Source organism: Daphnia pulicaria, chromosome 1, assembly GCF_021234035.1.
Source record: "Daphnia pulicaria isolate SC F1-1A chromosome 1, SC_F0-13Bv2, whole genome shotgun sequence".
Classification (NCBI taxonomy): domain Eukaryota; kingdom Metazoa; phylum Arthropoda; class Branchiopoda; order Diplostraca; family Daphniidae; genus Daphnia; species Daphnia pulicaria.
In genome coordinates this window covers 42,422,903-42,448,063 of record NC_060913.1, presented here as the reverse complement: position 1 = coordinate 42,448,063, position 25,161 = coordinate 42,422,903, and the positions used below count along the sequence as shown (strand labels likewise).

The 25,161-nt window shown below is 38.1% G+C and overlaps 1 non-coding gene and 62 pseudogenes across 1 annotated transcript; all 63 read left to right on the top strand.

The window, feature by feature from the left end:
- Nucleotides 1–59: 59 nt before the first annotated feature.
- LOC124321332 lies at nucleotides 60–178 on the top strand (annotated as a pseudogene).
- Nucleotides 179–462: 284 nt separating this feature from the next.
- Nucleotides 463–581, top strand: LOC124321331 (annotated as a pseudogene).
- A 284-nt stretch (nucleotides 582–865) lies between these two features.
- On the top strand, nucleotides 866–984 carry LOC124321330 (annotated as a pseudogene).
- A 284-nt stretch (nucleotides 985–1,268) lies between these two features.
- On the top strand, nucleotides 1,269–1,387 carry LOC124321329 (annotated as a pseudogene).
- Nucleotides 1,388–1,671: 284 nt separating this feature from the next.
- On the top strand, nucleotides 1,672–1,790 carry LOC124321673 (annotated as a pseudogene).
- Nucleotides 1,791–2,074: 284 nt separating this feature from the next.
- LOC124321328 lies at nucleotides 2,075–2,193 on the top strand (annotated as a pseudogene).
- A 284-nt stretch (nucleotides 2,194–2,477) lies between these two features.
- On the top strand, nucleotides 2,478–2,596 carry LOC124321327 (annotated as a pseudogene).
- A 284-nt stretch (nucleotides 2,597–2,880) lies between these two features.
- Nucleotides 2,881–2,999, top strand: LOC124321762 (annotated as a pseudogene).
- Nucleotides 3,000–3,283: 284 nt separating this feature from the next.
- On the top strand, nucleotides 3,284–3,402 carry LOC124321326 (annotated as a pseudogene).
- Nucleotides 3,403–3,686: 284 nt separating this feature from the next.
- Nucleotides 3,687–3,805, top strand: LOC124321749 (annotated as a pseudogene).
- A 284-nt stretch (nucleotides 3,806–4,089) lies between these two features.
- Nucleotides 4,090–4,208, top strand: LOC124321325 (annotated as a pseudogene).
- A 284-nt stretch (nucleotides 4,209–4,492) lies between these two features.
- LOC124321323 lies at nucleotides 4,493–4,611 on the top strand (annotated as a pseudogene).
- Nucleotides 4,612–4,895: 284 nt separating this feature from the next.
- LOC124321322 lies at nucleotides 4,896–5,014 on the top strand (annotated as a pseudogene).
- Nucleotides 5,015–5,298: 284 nt separating this feature from the next.
- LOC124321760 lies at nucleotides 5,299–5,417 on the top strand (annotated as a pseudogene).
- A 284-nt stretch (nucleotides 5,418–5,701) lies between these two features.
- Nucleotides 5,702–5,820, top strand: LOC124321321 (annotated as a pseudogene).
- A 284-nt stretch (nucleotides 5,821–6,104) lies between these two features.
- Nucleotides 6,105–6,223, top strand: LOC124321320 (annotated as a pseudogene).
- A 284-nt stretch (nucleotides 6,224–6,507) lies between these two features.
- Nucleotides 6,508–6,626, top strand: LOC124321628 (annotated as a pseudogene).
- A 284-nt stretch (nucleotides 6,627–6,910) lies between these two features.
- Nucleotides 6,911–7,029, top strand: LOC124321319 (annotated as a pseudogene).
- Nucleotides 7,030–7,313: 284 nt separating this feature from the next.
- On the top strand, nucleotides 7,314–7,432 carry LOC124321317 (annotated as a pseudogene).
- A 284-nt stretch (nucleotides 7,433–7,716) lies between these two features.
- Nucleotides 7,717–7,835, top strand: LOC124321316 (annotated as a pseudogene).
- A 284-nt stretch (nucleotides 7,836–8,119) lies between these two features.
- On the top strand, nucleotides 8,120–8,238 carry LOC124321315 (annotated as a pseudogene).
- Nucleotides 8,239–8,522: 284 nt separating this feature from the next.
- LOC124321818 lies at nucleotides 8,523–8,641 on the top strand (annotated as a pseudogene).
- Nucleotides 8,642–8,925: 284 nt separating this feature from the next.
- LOC124321314 lies at nucleotides 8,926–9,044 on the top strand (annotated as a pseudogene).
- A 284-nt stretch (nucleotides 9,045–9,328) lies between these two features.
- Nucleotides 9,329–9,447, top strand: LOC124321616 (annotated as a pseudogene).
- Nucleotides 9,448–9,731: 284 nt separating this feature from the next.
- On the top strand, nucleotides 9,732–9,850 carry LOC124323140. Its single transcript, XR_006915383.1, has one exon. It is a non-coding gene; the product is annotated as a 5S ribosomal RNA (ribosomal RNA).
- Nucleotides 9,851–10,134: 284 nt separating this feature from the next.
- LOC124321589 lies at nucleotides 10,135–10,253 on the top strand (annotated as a pseudogene).
- Nucleotides 10,254–10,536: 283 nt separating this feature from the next.
- Nucleotides 10,537–10,655, top strand: LOC124321313 (annotated as a pseudogene).
- A 283-nt stretch (nucleotides 10,656–10,938) lies between these two features.
- On the top strand, nucleotides 10,939–11,057 carry LOC124321310 (annotated as a pseudogene).
- Nucleotides 11,058–11,341: 284 nt separating this feature from the next.
- LOC124321748 lies at nucleotides 11,342–11,460 on the top strand (annotated as a pseudogene).
- Nucleotides 11,461–11,744: 284 nt separating this feature from the next.
- Nucleotides 11,745–11,863, top strand: LOC124321814 (annotated as a pseudogene).
- A 283-nt stretch (nucleotides 11,864–12,146) lies between these two features.
- On the top strand, nucleotides 12,147–12,265 carry LOC124321747 (annotated as a pseudogene).
- Nucleotides 12,266–12,549: 284 nt separating this feature from the next.
- Nucleotides 12,550–12,668, top strand: LOC124321879 (annotated as a pseudogene).
- Nucleotides 12,669–12,951: 283 nt separating this feature from the next.
- LOC124321746 lies at nucleotides 12,952–13,070 on the top strand (annotated as a pseudogene).
- A 283-nt stretch (nucleotides 13,071–13,353) lies between these two features.
- On the top strand, nucleotides 13,354–13,472 carry LOC124321813 (annotated as a pseudogene).
- A 283-nt stretch (nucleotides 13,473–13,755) lies between these two features.
- Nucleotides 13,756–13,874, top strand: LOC124321878 (annotated as a pseudogene).
- Nucleotides 13,875–14,157: 283 nt separating this feature from the next.
- Nucleotides 14,158–14,276, top strand: LOC124321812 (annotated as a pseudogene).
- A 283-nt stretch (nucleotides 14,277–14,559) lies between these two features.
- Nucleotides 14,560–14,678, top strand: LOC124321745 (annotated as a pseudogene).
- A 283-nt stretch (nucleotides 14,679–14,961) lies between these two features.
- LOC124321811 lies at nucleotides 14,962–15,080 on the top strand (annotated as a pseudogene).
- Nucleotides 15,081–15,363: 283 nt separating this feature from the next.
- On the top strand, nucleotides 15,364–15,482 carry LOC124321877 (annotated as a pseudogene).
- A 283-nt stretch (nucleotides 15,483–15,765) lies between these two features.
- LOC124321810 lies at nucleotides 15,766–15,884 on the top strand (annotated as a pseudogene).
- A 283-nt stretch (nucleotides 15,885–16,167) lies between these two features.
- On the top strand, nucleotides 16,168–16,286 carry LOC124321876 (annotated as a pseudogene).
- A 283-nt stretch (nucleotides 16,287–16,569) lies between these two features.
- Nucleotides 16,570–16,688, top strand: LOC124321884 (annotated as a pseudogene).
- Nucleotides 16,689–16,972: 284 nt separating this feature from the next.
- Nucleotides 16,973–17,091, top strand: LOC124321809 (annotated as a pseudogene).
- A 283-nt stretch (nucleotides 17,092–17,374) lies between these two features.
- On the top strand, nucleotides 17,375–17,493 carry LOC124321875 (annotated as a pseudogene).
- Nucleotides 17,494–17,776: 283 nt separating this feature from the next.
- LOC124321883 lies at nucleotides 17,777–17,895 on the top strand (annotated as a pseudogene).
- A 284-nt stretch (nucleotides 17,896–18,179) lies between these two features.
- Nucleotides 18,180–18,298, top strand: LOC124321806 (annotated as a pseudogene).
- Nucleotides 18,299–18,581: 283 nt separating this feature from the next.
- On the top strand, nucleotides 18,582–18,700 carry LOC124321742 (annotated as a pseudogene).
- Nucleotides 18,701–18,983: 283 nt separating this feature from the next.
- Nucleotides 18,984–19,102, top strand: LOC124321741 (annotated as a pseudogene).
- A 283-nt stretch (nucleotides 19,103–19,385) lies between these two features.
- Nucleotides 19,386–19,504, top strand: LOC124321740 (annotated as a pseudogene).
- A 283-nt stretch (nucleotides 19,505–19,787) lies between these two features.
- On the top strand, nucleotides 19,788–19,906 carry LOC124321805 (annotated as a pseudogene).
- A 283-nt stretch (nucleotides 19,907–20,189) lies between these two features.
- Nucleotides 20,190–20,308, top strand: LOC124321874 (annotated as a pseudogene).
- Nucleotides 20,309–20,591: 283 nt separating this feature from the next.
- LOC124321882 lies at nucleotides 20,592–20,710 on the top strand (annotated as a pseudogene).
- Nucleotides 20,711–20,994: 284 nt separating this feature from the next.
- LOC124321804 lies at nucleotides 20,995–21,113 on the top strand (annotated as a pseudogene).
- Nucleotides 21,114–21,396: 283 nt separating this feature from the next.
- Nucleotides 21,397–21,515, top strand: LOC124321803 (annotated as a pseudogene).
- A 284-nt stretch (nucleotides 21,516–21,799) lies between these two features.
- LOC124321873 lies at nucleotides 21,800–21,918 on the top strand (annotated as a pseudogene).
- A 283-nt stretch (nucleotides 21,919–22,201) lies between these two features.
- Nucleotides 22,202–22,320, top strand: LOC124321881 (annotated as a pseudogene).
- A 284-nt stretch (nucleotides 22,321–22,604) lies between these two features.
- LOC124321802 lies at nucleotides 22,605–22,723 on the top strand (annotated as a pseudogene).
- A 283-nt stretch (nucleotides 22,724–23,006) lies between these two features.
- Nucleotides 23,007–23,125, top strand: LOC124321588 (annotated as a pseudogene).
- A 284-nt stretch (nucleotides 23,126–23,409) lies between these two features.
- On the top strand, nucleotides 23,410–23,528 carry LOC124321614 (annotated as a pseudogene).
- A 284-nt stretch (nucleotides 23,529–23,812) lies between these two features.
- LOC124321739 lies at nucleotides 23,813–23,931 on the top strand (annotated as a pseudogene).
- A 283-nt stretch (nucleotides 23,932–24,214) lies between these two features.
- On the top strand, nucleotides 24,215–24,333 carry LOC124321613 (annotated as a pseudogene).
- Nucleotides 24,334–24,617: 284 nt separating this feature from the next.
- LOC124321672 lies at nucleotides 24,618–24,736 on the top strand (annotated as a pseudogene).
- Nucleotides 24,737–25,021: 285 nt separating this feature from the next.
- On the top strand, nucleotides 25,022–25,140 carry LOC124321309 (annotated as a pseudogene).
- Nucleotides 25,141–25,161: the final 21 nt, after the last annotated feature.

Below are 25,161 nucleotides of genomic sequence, written 5' to 3'. Positions count from 1 at the left end.
TTTGAAGTGATTTTCTATTCATCCATTGGGACTGGGAGGGTAAATTTTCATTTTTGAATGTCAACGGCCATATCACGTAGAACGCACCTGGTCTCGTCAGCTCCCAGAAGTTAAGTTACGTCGAGTCCCGTTAGTACTTGGAAGGGTGACCGCTTGGGAATACGGGATGTCGTTGGCGATGAATAGTTTGTTTTCAATAACAAATTTCTTGAAATTTTTTTTCAATCACGATGGTTACCAGTCCAAATTCGTAGATCAAAAATTTCAATGACACAGGGATAGGTTCAATTCATCTATAGGAATGATTCTGGATGAATTCCATTGAGAGTTTTTCAAAGTTGATCGCGTTTTTTTATTCGCGATGGTTACCAGTCCGAATTCAATGAACAAACATTTCAATCACTTTGAAGTGATTTTCTATTCATCCATTGGGAATGGGAGGGTAAAATTTCATTTTTGAATGTCAACGGCCATATCACGTAGAACGCACCTGGTCTCGTCAGCTCCCAGAAGTTAAGTTACGTCGAGTCCCGTTAGTACTTGGAAGGGTGACCGCTTGGGAATACGGGATGTCGTTGGCGATGAATAGTTTGTTTTCAATAACAAATTTCTTGAAATTTTTTTTCAATCACGATGGTTACCAGTCCAAATTCGTAGATCAAAAATTTCAATGACACATGGATAGGTTCAATTCATCTATAGGAATGATTCTGGATGAATTCCATTGAGAGTTTTTCAAAGTTGATCGCGTTTTTTTATTCGCGATGGTTACCAGTCCGAATTCAATGAACAAACATTTCTATCACTTTGAAGTGATTTTCTATTCATCCATTGGGACTGGGAGGGTAAATTTTCATTTTTGAATGTCAACGGCCATATCACGTAGAACGCACCTGGTCTCGTCAGCTCCCAGAAGTTAAGTTACGTCGAGTCCCGTTAGTACTTGGAAGGGTGACCGCTTGGGAATACGGGATGTCGTTGGCGATGAATAGTTTGTTTTCAATAACAAATTTCTTGAAATTTTTTTTCAATCACGATGGTTACCAGTCCAAATTCGTAGATCAAAAATTTCAATGACACATGGATAGGTTCAATTCATCTATAGGAATGATTCTGGATGAATTCCATTGAGAGTTTTTCAAAGTTGATCGCGTTTTTTTATTCGCGATGGTTACCAGTCCGAATTCAATGAACAAACATTTCAATCACTTTGAAGTGATTTTCTATTCATCCATTGGGAATGGGAGGGTAAATTTTCATTTTTGAATGTCAACGGCCATATCACGTAGAACGCACCTGGTCTCGTCAGCTCCCAGAAGTTAAGTTACGTCGAGTCCCGTTAGTACTTGGAAGGGTGACCGCTTGGGAATACGGGATGTCGTTGGCGATGAATAGTTTGTTTTCAATAACAAATTTCTTGAAATTTTTTTTCAATCACGATGGTTACCAGTCCAAATTCTTATATCAAAAATTTCAATGACACAGGGATAGGTTCAATTTATCTATAGGAATGATTCTGGATGAATTCCATTGAGAGTTTTTCAAAGTTTATCGCGTTTTTTTATTCGCGATGGTTACCAGTCCAAATTCAACGAACAAACATTTCTATCACTTTGAAGTGATTTTCTATTCATCCATTGGGACTGGGAGGGTAAATTTTCATTTTTGAATCTCAACGGCCATATCACGTAGAACGCACCTGGTCTCGTCAGCTCCCAGAAGTTAAGTTACGTCGAGTCCCGTTAGTACTTGGAAGGGTGACCGCTTGGGAATACGGGATGTCGTTGGCGATGAATAGTTTGTTTTCAATAACAAATTTCTTGAAATTTTTTTTCAATCACGATGGTTACCAGTCCAAATTCGTAGATCAAAAATTTCAATGACACATGGATAGGTTCAATTCATCTATAGGAATGATTCTGGATGAATTCCATTGAGAGTTTTTCAAAGTTGATCGCGTTTTTTTATTCGCGATGGTTACTAGTCCGAATTCAATTAACAAACATTTCTATCACTTTGAAGTGATTTTCTATTCATCCATTGGGACTGGGAGGGTAAATTTTCATTTTTGAATGTCAACGGCCATATCACGTAGAACGCACCTGGTCTCGTCAGCTCCCAGAAGTTAAGTTACGTCGAGTCCCGTTAGTACTTGGAAGGGTGACCGCTTGGGAATACGGGATGTCGTTGGCGATGAATAGTTTGTTTTCAATAACAAATTTCTTGAAATTTTTTTTCAATCACGATGGTTACCAGTCCAAATTCGTAGATCAAAAATTTCAATGACACATGGATAGGTTCAATTCATCTATAGGAATGATTCTGGATGAATTCCATTGAGAGTTTTTCAAAGTTGATCGCGTTTTTTTATTCGCGATGGTTACCAGTCCGAATTCAATGAACAAACATTTCTATCACTTTGAAGTGATTTTCTATTCATCCATTGGGACTGGGAGGGTAAATTTTCATTTTTGAATGTCAACGGCCATATCACGTAGAACGCACCTGGTCTCGTCAGCTCCCAGAAGTTAAGTTACGTCGAGTCCCGTTAGTACTTGGAAGGGTGACCGCTTGGGAATACGGGATGTCGTTGGCGATGAATAGTTTGTTTTCAATAACAAATTTCTTGAAATTTTTTTTCAATCACGATGGTTACCAGTCCAAATTCGTAGATCAAAAATTTCAATGACACAGGGATAGGTTCAATTCATCTATAGGAATGATTCTGGATGAATTCCATTGAGAGTTTTTCAAAGTTGATCGCGTTTTTTTATTCGCGATGGTTACCAGTCCGAATTCAATGAACAAACATTTCAATCACTTTGAAGTGATTTTCTATTCATCCATTGGGAATGGGAGGGTAAATTTTCATTTTTGAATGTCAACGGCCATATCACGTAGAACGCACCTGGTCTCGTCAGCTCCCAGAAGTTAAGTTACGTCGAGTCCCGTTAGTGCTTGGAAGGGTGACCGCTTGGGAATACGGGATGTCGTTGGCGATGAATAGTTTGTTTTCAATAACAAATTTCTTGAAATTTTTTTTCAATCACGATGGTTACCAGTCCAAATTCTTAGATCAAAAATTTCAATGACACAGGGATAGGTTCAATTCATCTATAGGAATGATTCTGGATGAATTCCATTGAGAGTTTTTCAAAGTTGATCGCGTTTTTTTATTCGCGATGGTTACCATTCCGAATTCAATGAACAAACATTTCTATCACTTTGAAGTGATTTTCTATTCATCCATTGGGACTGGGAGGGTAAATTTTCATTTTTGAATGTCAACGGCCATATCACGTAGAACGCACCTGGTCTCGTCAGCTCCCAGAAGTTAAGTTACGTCGAGTCCCGTTAGTACTTGGAAGGGTGACCGCTTGGGAATACGGGATGTCGTTGGCGATGAATAGTTTGTTTTCAATAACAAATTTCTTGAAATTTTTTTTCAATCACGATGGTTACCAGTCCAAATTCTTAGATCAAAAATTTCAATGACACAGGGATAGGTTCAATTCATCTATAGGAATGATTCTGGATGAATTCCATTGAGAGTTTTTCAAAGTTGATCGCGTTTTTTTATTCGCGATGGTTACTAGTCCGAATTCAATTAACAAACATTTCTATCACTTTGAAGTGATTTTCTATTCATCCATTGGGACTGGGAGGGTAAATTTTCATTTTTGAATGTCAACGGCCATATCACGTAGAACGCACCTGGTCTCGTCAGCTCCCAGAAGTTAAGTTACGTCGAGTCCCGTTAGTACTTGGAAGGGTGACCGCTTGGGAATACGGAATGTCGTTGGCGATGAATAGTTTGTTTTCAATAACAAATTTCTTGAAATTTTTTTTCAATCACGATGGTTACCAGTCCAAATTCGTAGATCAAAAATTTCAATGACACAGGGATAGGTTCAATTCATCTATAGGAATGATTCTGGATGAATTCCATTGAGAGTTTTTCAAAGTTGATCGCGTTTTTTTATTCGCGATGGTTACCAGTCCGAATTCAATGAACAAACATTTCTATCACTTTGAAGTGATTTTCTATTCATCCATTGGGACTGGGAGGGTAAATTTTCATTTTTGAATGTCAACGGCCATATCACGTAGAACGCACCTGGTCTCGTCAGCTCCCAGAAGTTAAGTTACGTCGAGTCCCGTTAGTACTTGGAAGGGTGACCGCTTGGGAATACGGGATGTCGTTGGCGATGAATAGTTTGTTTTCAATAACAAATTTCTTGAAATTTTTTTTCAATCACGATGGTTACCAGTCCAAATTCGTAGATCAAAAATTTCAATGACACATGGATAGGTTCAATTCATCTATAGGAATGATTCTGGATGAATTCCATTGAGAGTTTTTCAAAGTTGATCGCGTTTTTTTATTCGCGATGGTTACTAGTCCGAATTCAATTAACAAACATTTCTATCACTTTGAAGTGATTTTCTATTCATCCATTGGGACTGGGAGGGTAAATTTTCATTTTTGAATGTCAACGGCCATATCACGTAGAACGCACCTGGTCTCGTCAGCTCCCAGAAGTTAAGTTACGTCGAGTCCCGTTAGTACTTGGAAGGGTGACCGCTTGGGAATACGGGATGTCGTTGGCGATGAATAGTTTGTTTTCAATAACAAATTTCTTGAAATTTTTTTTCAATCACGATGGTTACCAGTCCAAATTCGTAGATCAAAAATTTCAATGACACATGGATAGGTTCAATTCATCTATAGGAATGATTCTGGATGAATTCCATTGAGAGTTTTTCAAAGTTGATCGCGTTTTTTTATTCGCGATGGTTACCAGTCCGAATTCAATGAACAAACATTTCTATCACTTTGAAGTGATTTTCTATTCATCCATTGGGACTGGGAGGGTAAATTTTCATTTTTGAATGTCAACGGCCATATCACGTAGAACGCACCTGGTCTCGTCAGCTCCCAGAAGTTAAGTTACGTCGAGTCCCGTTAGTACTTGGAAGGGTGACCGCTTGGGAATACGGGATGTCGTTGGCGATGAATAGTTTGTTTTCAATAACAAATTTCTTGAAATTTTTTTTCAATCACGATGGTTACCAGTCCAAATTCGTAGATCAAAAATTTCAATGACACAGGGATAGGTTCAATTCATCTATAGGAATGATTCTGGATGAATTCCATTGAGAGTTTTTCAAAGTTGATCGCGTTTTTTTATTCGCGATGGTTACCAGTCCGAATTCAATGAACAAACATTTCAATCACTTTGAAGTGATTTTCTATTCATCCATTGGGAATGGGAGGGTAAATTTTCATTTTTGAATGTCAACGGCCATATCACGTAGAACGCACCTGGTCTCGTCAGCTCCCAGAAGTTAAGTTACGTCGAGTCCCGTTAGTGCTTGGAAGGGTGACCGCTTGGGAATACGGGATGTCGTTGGCGATGAATAGTTTGTTTTCAATAACAAATTTCTTGAAATTTTTTTTCAATCACGATGGTTACCAGTCCAAATTCTTAGATCAAAAATTTCAATGACACAGGGATAGGTTCAATTCATCTATAGGAATGATTCTGGATGAATTCCATTGAGAGTTTTTCAAAGTTGATCGCGTTTTTTTATTCGCGATGGTTACCATTCCGAATTCAATGAACAAACATTTCTATCACTTTGAAGTGATTTTCTATTCATCCATTGGGACTGGGAGGGTAAATTTTCATTTTTGAATGTCAACGGCCATATCACGTAGAACGCACCTGGTCTCGTCAGCTCCCAGAAGTTAAGTTACGTCGAGTCCCGTTAGTACTTGGAAGGGTGACCGCTTGGGAATACGGGATGTCGTTGGCGATGAATAGTTTGTTTTCAATAACAAATTTCTTGAAATTTTTTTTCAATCACGATGGTTACCAGTCCAAATTCTTAGATCAAAAATTTCAATGACACAGGGATAGGTTCAATTCATCTATAGGAATGATTCTGGATGAATTCCATTGAGAGTTTTTCAAAGTTGATCGCGTTTTTTTATTCGCGATGGTTACTAGTCCGAATTCAATTAACAAACATTTCTATCACTTTGAAGTGATTTTCTATTCATCCATTGGGACTGGGAGGGTAAATTTTCATTTTTGAATGTCAACGGCCATATCACGTAGAACGCACCTGGTCTCGTCAGCTCCCAGAAGTTAAGTTACGTCGAGTCCCGTTAGTACTTGGAAGGGTGACCGCTTGGGAATACGGGATGTCGTTGGCGATGAATAGTTTGTTTTCAATAACAAATTTCTTGAAATTTTTTTTCAATCACGATGGTTACCAGTCCAAATTCGTAGATCAAAAATTTCAATGACACAGGGATAGGTTCAATTCATCTATAGGAATGATTCTGGATGAATTCCATTGAGAGTTTTTCAAAGTTGATCGCGTTTTTTTATTCGCGATGGTTACCAGTCCGAATTCAATGAACAAACATTTCTATCACTTTGAAGTGATTTTCTATTCATCCATTGGGACTGGGAGGGTAAATTTTCATTTTTGAATGTCAACGGTTATATCACGTAGAACGCACCTGGTCTCGTCAGCTCCCAGAAGTTAAGTTACGTCGAGTCCCGTTAGTACTTGGAAGGGTGACCGCTTGGGAATACGGGATGTCGTTGGCGATGAATAGTTTGTTTTCAATAACAAATTTCATGAAATTTTTTTTCAATCACGATGGTTACCAGTCCAAATTCTTAGATCAAAAATTTCAATGACACAGGGATAGGTTCATTTCATCTATAGGAATGATTCTGGATGAATTCCATTGAGAGTTTTTCAAAGTTGATCGCGTTTTTTTATTCGCGATGGTTACTAGTCCGAATTCAATTAACAAACATTTCTATCACTTTGAAGTGATTTTCTATTCATCCATTGGGACTGGGAGGGTAAATTTTCATTTTTGAATGTCAACGGCCATATCACGTAGAACGCACCTGGTCTCGTCAGCTCCCAGAAGTTAAGTTACGTCGAGTCCCGTTAGTACTTGGAAGGGTGACCGCTTGGGAATACGGGATGTCGTTGGCGATGAATAGTTTGTTTTCAATAACAAATTTCTTGAAATTTTTTTTCAATCACGATGGTTACCAGTCCAAATTCGTAGATCAAAAATTTCAATGACACAGGGATAGGTTCAATTCATCTATAGGAATGATTCTGGATGAATTCCATTGAGAGTTTTTCAAAGTTGATCGCGTTTTTTTATTCGCGATGGTTACCAGTCCGAATTCAATGAACAAACATTTCTATCACTTTGAAGTGATTTTCTATTCATCCATTGGGACTGGGAGGGTAAATTTTCATTTTTGAATGTCAACGGCCATATCACGTAGAACGCACCTGGTCTCGTCAGCTCCCAGAAGTTAAGTTACGTCGAGTCCCGTTAGTACTTGGAAGGGTGACCGCTTGGGAATACGGGATGTCGTTGGCGATGAATAGTTTGTTTTCAATAACAAATTTCATGAAATTTTTTTTCAATCACGATGGTTACCAGTCCAAATTCTTAGATCAAAAATTTCAATGACACAGGGATAGGTTCATTTCATCTATAGGAATGATTCTGGATGAATTCCATTGAGAGTTTTTCAAAGTTGATCGCGTTTTTTTATTCGCGATGGTTACTAGTCCGAATTCAATTAACAAACATTTCTATCACTTTGAAGTGATTTTCTATTCATCCATTGGGACTGGGAGGGTAAATTTTCATTTTTGAATGTCAACGGCCATATCACGTAGAACGCACCTGGTCTCGTCAGCTCCCAGAAGTTAAGTTACGTCGAGTCCCGTTAGTACTTGGAAGGGTGACCGCTTGGGAATACGGGATGTCGTTGGCGATGAATAGTTTGTTTTCAATAACAAATTTCTTGAAATTTTTTTTCAATCACGATGGTTACCAGTCCAAATTCGTAGATCAAAAATTTCAATGACACAGGGATAGGTTCAATTCATCTATAGGAATGATTCTGGATGAATTCCATTGAGAGTTTTTCAAAGTTGATCGCGTTTTTTTATTCGCGATGGTTACCAGTCCGAATTCAATGAACAAACATTTCTATCACTTTGAAGTGATTTTCTATTCATCCATTGGGACTGGGAGGGTAAATTTTCATTTTTGAATGTCAACGGCCATATCACGTAGAACGCACCTGGTCTCGTCAGCTCCCAGAAGTTAAGTTACGTCGAGTCCCGTTAGTACTTGGAAGGGTGACCGCTTGGGAATACGGGATGTCGTTGGCGATGAATAGTTTGTTTTCAATAACAAATTTCTTGAAATTTTTTTTCAATCACGATGGTTACCAGTCCAAATTCGTAGATCAAAAATTTCAATGACACAGGGATAGGTTCAATTCATCTATAGGAATGATTCTGGATGAATTCCATTGAGAGTTTTTCAAAGTTGATCGCGTTTTTTTATTCGCGATGGTTACCAGTCCGAATTCAATGAACAAACATTTCTATCACTTTGAAGTGATTTTCTATTCATCCATTGGGACTGGGAGGGTAAATTTTCATTTTTGAATGTCAACGGCCATATCACGTAGAACGCACCTGGTCTCGTCAGCTCCAAGAAGTTAAGTTACGTCGAGTCCCGTTAGTACTTGGAAGGGTGACCGCTTGGGAATACGGGATGTCGTTGGCGATGAATAGTTTGTTTTCAATAACAAATTTCTTGAAATTTTTTTTCAATCACGATGGTTACCAGTCCAAATTCGTAGATCAAAAATTTCAATGACACAGGGATAGGTTCAATTCATCTATAGGAATGATTCTGGATGAATTCCATTGAGAGTTTTTCAAAGTTTATCGCGTTTTTTTATTCGCGATGGTTACCAGTCCAAATTCAATGAACAAACATTTCTATCACTTTGAAGTGATTTTCTATTCATCCATTGGGACTGGGAGGGAAAATTTTCATTCTTAAATGTCAACGGCCATATCACGTAGAACGCACCTGGTCTCGTCAGCTCCCAGAAGTTAAGTTACGTCGAGTCCCGTTAGTACTTGGAAGGGTGACCGCTTGGGAATACGGGATGTCGTTGGCGATGAATAGTTTGTTTTCAATAACAAATTTCTTGAAATTTTTTTTCAATCACGATGGTTACCAGTCCAAATTCGTAGATCAAAAATTTCAATGACACAGGGATAGGTTCAATTCATCTATAGGAATGATTCTGGATGAAATCCATTGAGAGTTTTTCAAAGTTTATCGCGTTTTTTTATTCGCGATGGTTACCAGTTCGAATTCAATGAACAAACATTTCTATCACTTTGAAGTGATTTTCTATTCATCCATTGGGACTGGGAGGGTAAATTTTCATTTTTGAATGTCAACGGCCATATCACGTAGAACGCACTTGGTCTCGTCAGCTCCCAGAAGTTAAGTTACGTCGAGTCCCGTTAGTACTTGGAAGGGTGACCGCTTGGGAATACGGGATGTCGTTGGCGATGAATAGTTTGTTTTCAATAACAAATTTCTTGAAATTTTTTTTCAATCACGATGGTTACCAGTCCAAATTCGTAGATCAAAAATTTCAATGACACAGGGATAGGTTCAATTCATCTATAGGAATGATTCTGGATGAATTCCATTGAGAGTTTTTCAAAGTTTATCGCGTTTTTTTATTCGCGATGGTTACCAGTCCAAATTCAATGAACAAACATTTCTATCACTTTGAAGTGATTTTCTATTCATCCATTGGGACTGGGAGGGTAAATTTTCATTTTTGAATGTCAACGGCCATATCACGTAGAACGCACCTGGTCTCGTCAGCTCCCAGAAGTTAAGTTACGTCGAGTCCCGTTAGTACTTGGAAGGGTGACCGCTTGGGAATACGGGATGCCGTTGGCGATGAATAGTTTGTTTCCAATAACAAATTTCTTGAAATTTTTTTTCAATCACGATGGTTACCAGTCCAAATTCATAGATCAAAAATTTCAATGGCACAGGGATACGTTCAATTCATCTATAGGAATGATTCTGGATGAATTCCATTGAGAGTTTTTCAAAGTTGATCGCGTTTTTTTATTCGCGATGGTTACCAGTCCGAATTCAATGAACAAACATTTCAATCACTTTGAAGTGATTTTCTATTCATCCATTGGGACTGGGAGGGTAAATTTTCATTTTTGAATGACAACGGCCATATCACGTAGAACGCACCTGGTCTCGTCAGCTCCCAGAAGTTAAGTTACGTCGAGTCCCGTTAGTACTTGGAAGGGTGACCGCTTGGGAATACGGGATGTCGTTGGCGATGAATAGTTTGTTTTCAATAACAAATTTCTTGAAATTTTTTTCAATCACGATGGTTACCAGTCCAAATTCGTAGATCAAAAATTTCAATGACACAGGGATAGGTTCAATTCATCTATAGGAATGATTCTGGATGAATTCCATTGAGAGTTTTTCAAAGTTTATCGCGTTTTTTTATTCGCGATGGTTACCAGTCCAAATTCAATGAACAAACATTTCTATCACTTTGAAGTGATTTTCTATTCATCCATTGGGACTGGGAGGGAAAATTTTCATTCTTAAATGTCAACGGCCATATCACGTAGAACGCACCTGGTCTCGTCAGCTCCCAGAAGTTAAGTTACGTCGAGTCCCGTTAGTACTTGGAAGGGTGACCGCTTGGGAATACGGGATGTCGTTGGCGATGAATAGTTTGTTTTCAATAACAAATTTCTTGAAATTTTTTTCAATCACGATGGTTACCAGTCCAAATTCGTAGATCAAAAATTTCAATGACACAGGGATAGGTTCAATTCATCTATAGGAATGATTCTGGATGAATTCCATTGAGAGTTTTTCAAAGTTTATCGCGTTTTTTTATTCGCGATGGTTACCAGTCCAAATTCAATGAACAAACATTTCTATCACTTTGAAGTGATTTTCTATTCATCCATTGGGACTGGGAGGGAAAATTTTCATTCTTAAATGTCAACGGCCATATCACGTAGAACGCACCTGGTCTCGTCAGCTCCCAGAAGTTAAGTTACGTCGAGTCCCGTTAGTACTTGGAAGGGTGACCGCTTGGGAATACGGGATGTCGTTGGCGATGAATAGTTTGTTTTCAATAACAAATTTCTTGAAATTTTTTTTCAATCACGATGGTTACCAGTCCAAATTCGTAGATCAAAAATTTCAATGACACAGGGATAGGTTCAATTCATCTATAGGAATGATTCTGGATGAATTCCATTGGGAGTTTTTCAAAGTTTATCGCGTTTTTTTATTCGCGATGGTTACCAGTCCAAATTCAATGAACAAACATATCTATCACTTTGAAGTGATTTTCTATTCATCCATTGGGACTGGGAGGGTTAATTTTCATTTTTGAATGTCAACGGCCATATCACGTAGAACGCACCTGGTCTCGTCAGCTCCCAGAAGTTAAGTTACGTCGAGTCCCGTTAGTACTTGGAAGGGTGACCGCTTGGGAATACGGAATGTCGTTGGCGATGAATAGTTTGTTTTCAATAACAAATTTCTTGAAATTTTTTTTGAATCACGATGGTTACCAGTCCAAATTCGTAGATCAAAAATTTCAATGACACAGGGATAGGTTCAATTCATCTATAGGAATGATTCTGGATGAATTCCATTGAGAGTTTTTCAAAGTTTATCGCGTTTTTTTATTCGCGATGATTACCAGTCCGAATTCAATGAACAAACATTTCAATCACTTTGAAGTAATTTTCTATTCATCCATTGGGACTGGGAGGGTAAATTTTCATTTTTGAATGTCAACGGCCATATCACGTAGAACGCACCTGGTCTCGTCAGCTCCCAGAAGTTAAGTTACGTCGAGTCCCGTTAGTACTTGAAAGGGTGACCGCTTGGGAATACGGAATGTCGTTGGCGATGAATAGTTTGTTTTCAATAACAAATTTCTTGAAATTTTTTTCAATCACGATGGTTACCAGTCCAAATTCGTAGATCAAAAATTTCAATGACACAGGGATAGGTTCAATTCATCTATAGGAATGATTCTGGATGAAATCCATTGAGAGTTTTTCAAAGTTTATCGCGTTTTTTTATTCGCGATGGTTACCAGTCCAAATTCAATGAACAAACATTTCTATCACTTTGAAGTGATTTTCTATTCATCCATTGGGACTGGGAGGGTAAATTTTCATTTTTGAATGTCAACGGCCATATCACGTAGAACGCACCTGGTCTCGTCAGCTCCCAGAAGTTAAGTTACGTCGAGTCCCGTTAGTACTTGGAAGGGTGACCGCTTGGGAATACGGAATGTCGTTGGCGATGAATAGTTTGTTTTCAATAACAAATTTCTTGAAATTTTTTTTGAATCACGATGGTTACCAGTCCAAATTCGTAGATCAAAAATTTCAATGACACAGGGATAGGTTCAATTCATCTATAGGAATGATTCTGGATGAATTCCATTGAGAGTTTTTCAAAGTTTATCGCGTTTTTTTATTCGCGATTGTTACCAGTCCAAATTCAATGAACAAACATTTCTATCACTTTGAAGTGATTTTCTATTCATCCATTGGGACTGGGAGGGTTAATTTTCATTTTTGAATCTCAACGGCCATATCACGTAGAACGCACCTGGTCTCGTCAGTTCCCAGAAGTTAAGTTACGTCGAGTCCCGTTAGTACTTGGAAGGGTGACCGCTTGGGAATACGGAATGTCGTTGGCGATGAATAGTTTGTTTTCAATAACAAATTTCTTGAAATTTTTTTCAATCACGATGGTTACCAGTCCAAATTCGTAGATCAAAAATTTCAATGACACAGGGATAGGTTCAATTCATCTATAGGAATGATTCTGGATGAAATCCATTGAGAGTTTTTCAAAGTTTATCGCGTTTTTTTATTCGCGATGGTTACCAGTCCAAATTCAATGAACAAACATTTCTATCACTTTGAAGTGATTTTCTATTCATCCATTGGGACTGGGAGGGTAAATTTTCATTTTTGAATGTCAACGGCCATATCACGTAGAACGCACCTGGTCTCGTCAGCTCCCAGAAGTTAAGTTACGTCGAGTCCCGTTAGTACTTGGAAGGGTGACCGCTTGGGAATACGGAATGTCGTTGGCGATGAATAGTTTGTTTTCAATAACAAATTTCTTGAAATTTTTTTCAATCACGATGGTTACCAGTCCAAATTCGTAGATCAAAAATTTCAATGACACAGGGATAGGTTCAATTCATCTATAGGAATGATTCTGGATGAAATCCATTGAGAGTTTTTCAAAGTTTATCGCGTTTTTTTATTCGCGATGGTTACCAGTCCAAATTCAATGAACAAACATTTCTATCACTTTGAAGTGATTTTCTATTCATCCATTGGGACTGGGAGGGTAAATTTTCATTTTTGAATGTCAACGGCCATATCACGTAGAACGCACCTGGTCTCGTCAGCTCCCAGAAGTTAAGTTACGTCGAGTCCCGTTAGTACTTGAAAGGGTGACCGCTTGGGAATACGGAATGTCGTTGGCGATGAATAGTTTGTTTTCAATAACAAATTTCTTGAAATTTTTTTCAATCACGATGGTTACCAGTCCAAATTCGTAGATCAAAAATTTCAATGACACAGGGATAGGTTCAATTCATCTATAGGAATGATTCTGGATGAAATCCATTGAGAGTTTTTCAAAGTTTATCGCGTTTTTTTATTCGCGATAATTACCAGTCCAAATTCAATGAACAAACATTTCTATCACTTTGAAGTGATTTTCTATTCATCCATTGGGACTGGGAGGGTTAATTTTCATTTTTGAATCTCAACGGCCATATCACGTAGAACGCACCTGGTCTCGTCAGTTCCCAGAAGTTAAGTTACGTCGAGTCCCGTTAGTACTTGGAAGGGTGACCGCTTGGGAATACGGAATGTCGTTGGCGATGAATAGTTTGTTTTCAATAACAAATTTCTTGAAATTTTTTTCAATCACGATGGTTACCAGTCCAAATTCGTAGATCAAAAATTTCAATGACACAGGGATAGGTTCAATTCATCTATAGGAATGATTCTGGATGAAATCCATTGAGAGTTTTTCAAAGTTTATCGCGTTTTTTTATTCGCGATGATTACCAGTCCGAATTCAATGAACAAACATTTCAATCACTTTGAAGTAATTTTCTATTCATCCATTGGGACTGGGAGGGTAAATTTTCATTTTTGAATGTCAACGGCCATATCACGTAGAACGCACCTGGTCTCGTCAGCTCCCAGAAGTTAAGTTACGTCGAGTCCCGTTAGTACTTGAAAGGGTGACCGCTTGGGAATACGGAATGTCGTTGGCGATGAATAGTTTGTTTTCAATAACAAATTTCTTGAAATTTTTTTCAATCACGATGGTTACCAGTCCAAATTCGTAGATCAAAAATTTCAATGACACAGGGATAGGTTCAATTCATCTATAGGAATGATTCTGGATGAAATCCATTGAGAGTTTTTCAAAGTTTATCGCGTTTTTTTATTCGCGATGGTTACCAGTCCAAATTCAATGAACAAACATTTCTATCACTTTGAAGTGATTTTCTATTCATCCATTGGGACTGGGAGGGTAAATTTTCATTTTTGAATGTCAACGGCCATATCACGTAGAACGCACCTGGTCTCGTCAGCTCCCAGAAGTTAAGTTACGTCGAGTCCCGTTAGTACTTGGAAGGGTGACCGCTTGGGAATACGGAATGTCGTTGGCGATGAATAGTTTGTTTTCAATAACAAATTTCTTGAAATTTTTTTCAATCACGATGGTTACCAGTCCAAATTCGTAGATCAAAAATTTCAATGACACAGGGATAGGTTCAATTCATCTATAGGAATGATTCTGGATGAAATCCATTGAGAGTTTTTCAAAGTTTATCGCGTTTTTTTATTCGCGATGGTTACCAGTCCAAATTCAATGAACAAACATTTCTATCACTTTGAAGTGATTTTCTATTCATCCATTGGGACTGGGAGGGTAAATTTTCATTTTTGAATGTCAACGGCCATATCACGTAGAACGCACCTGGTCTCGTCAGCTCCCAGAAGTTAAGTTACGTCGAGTCCCGTTAGTACTTGAAAGGGTGACCGCTTGGGAATACGGAATGTCGTTGGCGATGAATAGTTTGTTTTCAATAACAAATTTCTTGAAATTTTTTTCAATCACGATGGTTACCAGTCCAAATTCGTAGATCAAAAATTTCAATGACACAGGGATAGGTTCAATTCATCTATAGGAATGATTCTGGATGAAATCCATTGAGAGTTTTTCAAAGTTTATCGCGTTTTTTTATTCGCGATTGTTACCAGTCCAAATTCAATGAACAAACATTTCTATCACTTTGAAGTGATTTTCTATTCATCCATTGGGACTGGGAGGGTTAATTTTCATTTTTGAATCTCAACGGCCATATCACGTAGAACGCACCTGGTCTCGTCAGTTCCCAGAAGTTAAGTTACGTCGAGTCCCGTTAGTACTTGGAAGGGTGACCGCTTGGGAATACGGAATGTCGTTGGCGATGAATAGTTTGTTTTCAATAACAAATTTCTTGAAATTTTTTTCAATCACGATGGTTACCAGTCCAAATTCGTAGATCAAAAATTTCAATGACACAGGGATAGGTTCAATTCATCTATAGGAATGATTCTGGATGAAATCCATTGAGAGTTTTTCAAAGTTTATCGCGTTTTTTTATTCGCGATGGTTACCAGTCCAAATTCAATGAACAAACATTTCTATCACTTTGAAGTGATTTTCTATTCATCCATTGGGACTGGGAGGGTAAATTTTCATTTTTGAATGTCAACGGCCATATCACGTAGAACGCACCTGGTCTCGTCAGCTCCCAGAAGTTAAGTTACGTCGAGTCCCGTTAGTACTTGAAAGGGTGACCGCTTGGGAATACGGAATGTCGTTGGCGATGAATAGTTTGTTTTCAATAACAAATTTCTTGAAATTTTTTTCAATCACGATGGTTACCAGTCCAAATTCGTAGATCAAAAATTTCAATGACACAGGGATAGGTTCAATTCATCTATAGGAATGATTCTGGATGAAATCCATTGAGAGTTTTTCAAAGTTTATCGCGTTTTTTTATTCGCGATTGTTACCAGTCCAAATTCAATGAACAAACATTTCTATCACTTTGAAGTGATTTTCTATTCATCCATTGGGACTGGGAGGGTTAATTTTCATTTTTGAATCTCAACGGCCATATCACGTAGAACGCACCTGGTCTCGTCAGTTCCCAGAAGTTAAGTTACGTCGAGTCCCGTTAGTACTTGGAAGGGTGACCGCTTGGGAATACGGAATGTCGTTGGCGATGAATAGTTTGTTTTCAATAACAAATTTCTTGAAATTTTTTTCAATCACGATGGTTACCAGTCCAAATTCGTAGATCAAAAATTTCAATGACACAGGGATAGGTTCAATTCATCTATAGGAATGATTCTGGATGAAATCCATTGAGAGTTTTTCAAAGTTTATCGCGTTTTTTTATTCGCGATGGTTACCAGTCCAAATTCAATGAACAAACATTTCTATCACTTTGAAGTGATTTTCTATTCATCCATTGGGACTGGGAGGGTTAATTTTCATTTTTGAATCTCAACGGCCATATCACGTAGAACGCACCTGGTCTCGTCAGCTCCCAGAAGTTAAGTTACGTCGAGTCCCGTTAGTACTTGGAAGGGTGACCGCTTGGGAATACGGAATGTCGTTGGCGATGAATAGTTTGTTTTCAATAACAAATTTCTTGAAATTTTTTTTGAATCACGATGGTTACCAGTCCAAATTCGTAGATCAAAAATTTCAATGACACAGGGATAGGTTCAATTCATCTATAGGAATGATTCTGGATGAATTCCATTGAGAGTTTTTCAAAGTTTATCGCGTTTTTTTATTCGCGATGATTACCAGTCCGAATTCAATGAACAAACATTTCAATCACTTTGAAGTAATTTTCTATTCATCCATTGGGACTGGGAGGGTAAATTTTCATTTTTGAATGTCAACGGCCATATCACGTAGAACGCACCTGGTCTCGTCAGCTCCCAGAAGTTAAGTTACGTCGAGTCCCGTTAGTACTTGAAAGGGTGACCGCTTGGGAATACGGAATGTCGTTGGCGATGAATAGTTTGTTTTCAATAACAAATTTCTTGAAATTTTTTTCAATCACGATGGTTACCAGTCCAAATTCGTAGATCAAAAATTTCAATGACACAGGGATAGGTTCAATTCATCTATAGGAATGATTCTGGATGAAATCCATTGAGAGTTTTTCAAAGTTTATCGCGTTTTTTTATTCGCGATTGTTACCAGTCCAAATTCAATGAACAAACATTTCTATCACTTTGAAGTGATTTTCTATTCATCCATTGGGACTGGGAGGGTTAATTTTCATTTTTGAATCTCAACGGCCATATCACGTAGAACGCACCTGGTCTCGTCAGTTCCCAGAAGTTAAGTTACGTCGAGTCCCGTTAGTACTTGGAAGGGTGACCGCTTGGGAATACGGAATGTCGTTGGCGATGAATAGTTTGTTTTCAATAACAAATTTCTTGAAATTTTTTTCAATCACGATGGTTACCAGTCCAAATTCGTAGATCAAAAATTTCAATGACACAGGGATAGGTTCAATTCATCTATAGGAATGATTCTGGATGAAATCCATTGAGAGTTTTTCAAAGTTTATCGCGTTTTTTTATTCGCGATGGTTACCAGTCCAAATTCAATGAACAAACATTTCTATCACTTTGAAGTGATTTTCTATTCATCCATTGGGACTGGGAGGGTTAATTTTCATTTTTGAATCTCAACGGCCATATCACGTAGAACGCACCTGGTCTCGTCAGCTCCCAGAAGTTAAGTTACGTCGAGTCCCGTTAGTACTTGGAAGGGTGACCGCTTGGGAATACGGAATGTCGTTGGCGATGAATAGTTTGTTTTCAATAACAAATTTCTTGAAATTTTTTTTGAATCACGATGGTTACCAGTCCAAATTCGTAGATCAAAAATTTCAATGACACAGGGATAGGTTCAATTCATCTATAGGAATGATTCTGGATGAATTCCATTGAGAGTTTTTCAAAGTTTATCGCGTTTTTTTATTCGCGATGATTACCAGTCCGAATTCAATGAACAAACATTTCAATCACTTTGAAGTAATTTTCTATTCATCCATTGGGACTGGGAGGGTAAATTTTCATTTTTGAATGTCAACGGCCATATCACGTAGAACGCACCTGGTCTCGTCAGCTCCCAGAAGTTAAGTTACGTCGAGTCCCGTTAGTACTTGAAAGGGTGACCGCTTGGGAATACGGAATGTCGTTGGCGATGAATAGTTTGTTTTCAATAACAAATTTCTTGAAATTTTTTTCAATCACGATGGTTACCAGTCCAAATTCGTAGATCAAAAATTTCAATGACACAGGGATAGGTTCAATTCATCTATAGGAATGATTCTGGATGAAATCCATTGAGAGTTTTTCAAAGTTTATCGCGTTTTTTTATTCGCGATGGTTACCAGTCCAAATTCAATGAACAAACATTTCTATCACTTTGAAGTGATTTTCTATTCATCCATTGGGACTGGGAGGGTAAATTTTCATTTTTGAATGTCAACGGCCATATCACGTAGAACGCACCTGGTCTCGTCAGCTCCCAGAAGTTAAGTTACGTCGAGTCCCGTTAGTACTTGGAAGGGTGACCGCTTGGGAATACGGAATGTCGTTGGCGATGAATAGTTTGTTTTCAATAACAAATTTCTTGAAATTTTTTTCAATCACGATGGTTACCAGTCCAAATTCGTAGATCAAAAATTTCAATGACACAGGGATAGGTTCAATTCATCTATAGGAATGATTCTGGATGAAATCCATTGAGAGTTTTTCAAAGTTTATCGCGTTTTTTTATTCGCGATGGTTACCAGTCCAAATTCAATGAACAAACATTTCTATCACTTTGAAGTGATTTTCTATTCATCCATTGGGACTGGGAGGGTAAATTTTCATTTTTGAATGTCAACGGCCATATCACGTAGAACGCACCTGGTCTCGTCAGCTCCCAGAAGTTAAGTTACGTCGAGTCCCGTTAGTACTTGGAAGGGTGACCGCTTGGGAATACGGAATGTCGTTGGCGATGAATAGTTTGTTTTCAATAACAAATTTCTTGAAATTTTTTTCAATCACGATGGTTACCAGTCCAAATTCGTAGATCAAAAATTTCAATGACACAGGGATAGGTTCAATTCATCTATAGGAATGATTCTGGATGAAATCCATTGAGAGTTTTTCAAAGTTTATCGCGTTTTTTTATTCGCGATGGTTACCAGTCCAAATTCAATGAACAAACATTTCTATCACTTTGAAGTGATTTTCTATTCATCCATTGGGACTGGGAGGGTAAATTTTCATTTTTGAATGTCAACGGCCATATCACGTAGAACGCACCTGGTCTCGTCAGCTCCCAGAAGTTAAGTTACGTCGAGTCCCGTTAGTACTTGGAAGGGTGACCGCTTGGGAATACGGAATGTCGTTGGCGATGAATAGTTTGTTTTCAATAACAAATTTCTTGAAATTTTTTTCAATCACGATGGTTACCAGTCCAAATTCGTAGATCAAAAATTTCAATGACACAGGGATAGGTTCAATTCATCTATAGGAATGATTCTGGATGAAATCCATTGAGAGTTTTTCAAAGTTTATCGCGTTTTTTTATTCGCGATGGTTACCAGTCCAAATTCAATGAACAAACATTTCTATCACTTTGAAGTGATTTTCTATTCATCCATTGGGACTGGGAGGGTAAATTTTCATTTTTGAATGTCAACGGCCATATCACGTAGAACGCACCTGGTCTCGTCAGCTCCCAGAAGTTAAGTTACGTCGAGTCCCGTTAGTACTTGAAAGGGTGACCGCTTGGGAATACGGAATGTCGTTGGCGATGAATAGTTTGTTTTCAATAACAAATTTCTTGAAATTTTTTTCAATCACGATGGTTACCAGTCCAAATTCGTAGATCAAAAATTTCAATGACACAGGGATAGGTTCAATTCATCTATAGGAATGATTCTGGATGAAATCCATTGAGAGTTTTTCAAAGTTTATCGCGTTTTTTTATTCGCGATTGTTACCAGTCCAAATTCAATGAACAAACATTTCTATCACTTTGAAGTGATTTTCTATTCATCCATTGGGACTGGGAGGGTTAATTTTCATTTTTGAATCTCAACGGCCATATCACGTAGAACGCACCTGGTCTCGTCAGTTCCCAGAAGTTAAGTTACGTCGAGTCCCGTTAGTACTTGGAAGGGTGACCGCTTGGGAATACGGAATGTCGTTGGCGATGAATAGTTTGTTTTCAATAACAAATTTCTTGAAATTTTTTTCAATCACGATGGTTACCAGTCCAAATTCGTAGATCAAAAATTTCAATGACACAGGGATAGGTTCAATTCATCTATAGGAATGATTCTGGATGAAATCCATTGAGAGTTTTTCAAAGTTTATCGCGTTTTTTTATTCGCGATGGTTACCAGTCCAAATTCAATGAACAAACATTTCTATCACTTTGAAGTGATTTTCTATTCATCCATTGGGACTGGGAGGGTTAATTTTCATTTTTGAATCTCAACGGCCATATCACGTAGAACGCACCTGGTCTCGTCAGCTCCCAGAAGTTAAGTTACGTCGAGTCCCGTTAGTACTTGGAAGGGTGACCGCTTGGGAATACGGAATGTCGTTGGCGATGAATAGTTTGTTTTCAATAACAAATTTCTTGAAATTTTTTTTGAATCACGATGGTTACCAGTCCAAATTCGTAGATCAAAAATTTCAATGACACAGGGATAGGTTCAATTCATCTATAGGAATGATTCTGGATGAATTCCATTGAGAGTTTTTCAAAGTTTATCGCGTTTTTTTATTCGCGATGATTACCAGTCCGAATTCAATGAACAAACATTTCAATCACTTTGAAGTAATTTTCTATTCATCCATTGGGACTGGGAGGGTAAATTTTCATTTTTGAATGTCAACGGCCATATCACGTAGAACGCACCTGGTCTCGTCAGCTCCCAGAAGTTAAGTTACGTCGAGTCCCGTTAGTACTTGAAAGGGTGACCGCTTGGGAATACGGAATGTCGTTGGCGATGAATAGTTTGTTTTCAATAACAAATTTCTTGAAATTTTTTTCAATCACGATGGTTACCAGTCCAAATTCGTAGATCAAAAATTTCAATGACACAGGGATAGGTTCAATTCATCTATAGGAATGATTCTGGATGAAATCCATTGAGAGTTTTTCAAAGTTTATCGCGTTTTTTTATTCGCGATGGTTACCAGTCCAAATTCAATGAACAAACATTTCTATCACTTTGAAGTGATTTTCTATTCATCCATTGGGACTGGGAGGGTACATTTTCATTTTTGAATGTCAACGGCCATATCACGTAGAACGCACCTGGTCTCGTCAGCTCCCAGAAGTTAAGTTACGTCGAGTCCCGTTAGTACTTGAAAGGGTGACCGCTTGGGAATACGGAATGTCGTTGGCGATGAATAGTTTGTTTTCAATAACAAATTTCTTGAAATTTTTTTTGAATCACGATGGTTACCAGTCCAAATTCGTAGATCAAAAATTTCAATGACACAGGGATAGGTTCAATTCATCTATAGGAATGATTCTGGATGAATTCCATTGAGAGTTTTTCAAAGTTTATCGCGTTTTTTTATTCGCGATTGTTACCAGTCCAAATTCAATGAACAAACATTTCTATCACTTTGAAGTGATTTTCTATTCATCCATTGGGACTGGGAGGGTTAATTTTCATTTTTGAATCTCAACGGCCATATCACGTAGAACGCACCTGGTCTCGTCAGTTCCCAGAAGTTAAGTTACGTCGAGTCCCGTTAGTACTTGGAAGGGTGACCGCTTGGGAATACGGAATGTCGTTGGCGATGAATAGTTTGTTTTCAATAACAAATTTCTTGAAATTTTTTTCAATCACGATGGTTACCAGTACAAATTCGTAGATCAAAAATTTCAATGACACAGGGATAGGTTCAATTCATCTATAGGAATGATTCTGGATGAAATCCATTGAGAGTTTTTCAAAGTTTATCGCGTTTTTTTATTCGCGATGGTTACCAGTCCAAATTCAATGAACAAACATTTCTATCACTTTGAAGTGATTTTCTATTCATCCATTGGGACTGGGAGGGTTAATTTTCATTTTTGAATCTCAACGGCCATATCACGTAGAACGCACCTGGTCTCGTCAGCTCCCAGAAGTTAAGTTACGTCGAGTCCCGTTAGTACTTGGAAGGGTGACCGCTTGGGAATACGGAATGTCGTTGGCGATGAATAGTTTGTTTTCAATAACAAATTTCTTGAAATTTTTTTTCAATCACGATGGTTACCAGTCCAAATTCGTAGATCAAAAATTTCAATGACACAGGGATAGGTTCAATTCATCTATAGGAATGATTCTGGATGAATTCCATTGAGAGTTTTTCAAAGTTTATCGCGTTTTTTTATTCGCGATGATTACCAGTCCGAATTCAATGAACAAACATTTCAATCACTTTGAAGTAATTTTCTATTCATCCATTGGGACTGGGAGGGTAAATTTTCATTTTTGAATGTCAACGGCCATATCACGTAGAACGCACCTGGTCTCGTCAGCTCCCAGAAGTTAAGTTACGTCGAGTCCCGTTAGTACTTGAAAGGGTGACCGCTTGGGAATACGGAATGTCGTTGGCGATGAATAGTTTGTTTTCAATAACAAATTTCTTGAAATTTTTTTCAATCACGATGGTTACCAGTCCAAATTCGTAGATCAAAAATTTCAATGACACAGGGATAGGTTCAATTCATCTATAGGAATGATTCTGGATGAAATCCATTGAGAGTTTTTCAAAGTTTATCGCGTTTTTTTATTCGCGATGGTTACCAGTTCGAATTCAATGAACAAACATTTCTATCACTTTGAAGTGATTTTCTATTCATCCATTGGGACTGGGAGGGTAAATTTTCATTTTTGAATGTCAACGGCCATATCACGTAGAACGCACTTGGTCTCGTCAGCTCCCAGAAGTTAAGTTACGTCGAGTCGCGTTAGTACTTGGAAGGGTGACCGCTTGGGAATACGGGATGTCGTTGGCGATGAATAGTTTGTTTTCAATAACAAATTTCTTGAAATTTTTTTTCAATCACGATGGTTACCAGTCCAAATTCGTAGATCAAAAATTTCAATGACACAGGGATAGGTTCAATTCATCTATAGGAATGATTCTGGATGAATTCCATTGAGAGTTTTTCAAAGTTTATCGCGTTTTTTTATTCGCGATGATTACCAGTCCGAATTCAATGAACAAACATTTCTATCACTTTGAAGTGATTTTCTATTCATCCATTGGGACTGGGAGGGTAAATTTTCATTTTTGAATGTCAACGGCCATATCACGTAGAACGCACTTGGTCTCGTCAGCTCCCAGAAGTTAAGTTACGTCGAGTCCCGTTAGTACTTGGAAGGGTGACCGCTTGGGAATACGGGATGTCGTTGGCGATGAATAGTTTGTTTTCAATAACAAATTTCTTGAAATTTTTTTTCAATCACGATGGTTACCAGTCCAAATTCGTAGATCAAAAATTTCAATGACACAGGGATAGGTTCAATTCATCTATAGGAATGATTCTGGATGAATTCCATTGAGAGTTTTTCAAAGTTTATCGCGTTTTTTTATTCGCGATGATTACCAGTCCGAATTCAATGAACAAACATTTCAATCACTTTGAAGTAATTTTCTATTCATCCATTGGGACTGGGAGGGTAAATTTTCATTTTTGAATGTCAACGGCCATATCACGTAGAACGCACCTGGTCTCGTCAGCTCCCAGAAGTTAAGTTACGTCGAGTCCCGTTAGTACTTGGAAGGGTGACCGCTTGGGAATACGGAATGTCGTTGGCGATGAATAGTTTGTTTTCAATAACAAATTTCTTGAAATTTTTTTCAATCACGATGGTTACCAGTCCAAATTCGTAGATCAAAAATTTCAATGACACAGGGATAGGTTCAATTCATCTATAGGAATGATTCTGGATGAAATCCATTGAGAGTTTTTCGAAGTTTATCGCGTTTTTTTATTCGCGATGGTTACCAGTTCGAATTCAATGAACAAACATTTCTATCACTTTGAAGTGATTTTCTATTCATCCATTGGGACTGGGAGGGTAAATTTTCATTTTTGAATGTCAACGGCCATATCACGTAGAACGCACTTGGTCTCGTCAGCTCCCAGAAGTTAAGTTACGTCGAGTCCCGTTAGTACTTGGAAGGGTGACCGCTTGGGAATACGGGATGTCGTTGGCGATGAATAGTTTGTTTTCAATAACAAATTTCTTGAAATTTTTTTTCAATCACGATGGTTACCAGTCCAAATTCGTAGATCAAAAATTTCAATGACACAGGGATGGGTTCAATTCATCTATAGGAATGATTCTGGATGAATTCCATTGAGAGTTTTTCAAAGTTGATCGCGTTTTTTTATTCGCGATGGTTACCAGTCCGAATTCAATGAACAAACATTTCAATCACTTTGAAGTGATTTTCTATTCATCCATTGGGACTGGGAGGGTTAATTTTCATTTTTGAATCTCAACGGCCATATCACGTAGAACGCACCTGGTCTCGTCAGCTCCCAGAAGTTAAGTTACGTCGAGTCCCGTTAGTACTTGGAAGGGTGACCGCTTGGGAATACGGGATGTCGTTGGCGATGAATAGTTTGTTTTCAATAACAAATTTCTTGAAATTTTTTTTTCAATCACGATGGTTACCAGTCCAAATTCGTAGATCAAAAATTTCAATGACACAGGGATGGGTTCAATTCATCTATAGGAATGATTCTGGATGAATTCCATTGAGAGTTTTTCAAAGTTGATCGCGTTTTTTTATTCGCGATGGTTACCAGTCCGAATTCAATGAACAAACATTTCAATCACTTTGAAGTGATTTTCTATTCATCCATTGGGACAGGGAGGGTAAATTTTCATTTTTGAATGTCAACGGCCATATCACGTAGAACGCACCTGGTCTCGTCAGCTCCCAGAAGTTAAGTTACGTCGAGTCCCGTTAGTACTTGGAAGGGTGACCGCTTGGGAATACGGGATGTCGTTGGCGATGAATAGTTTGTTTTCAATA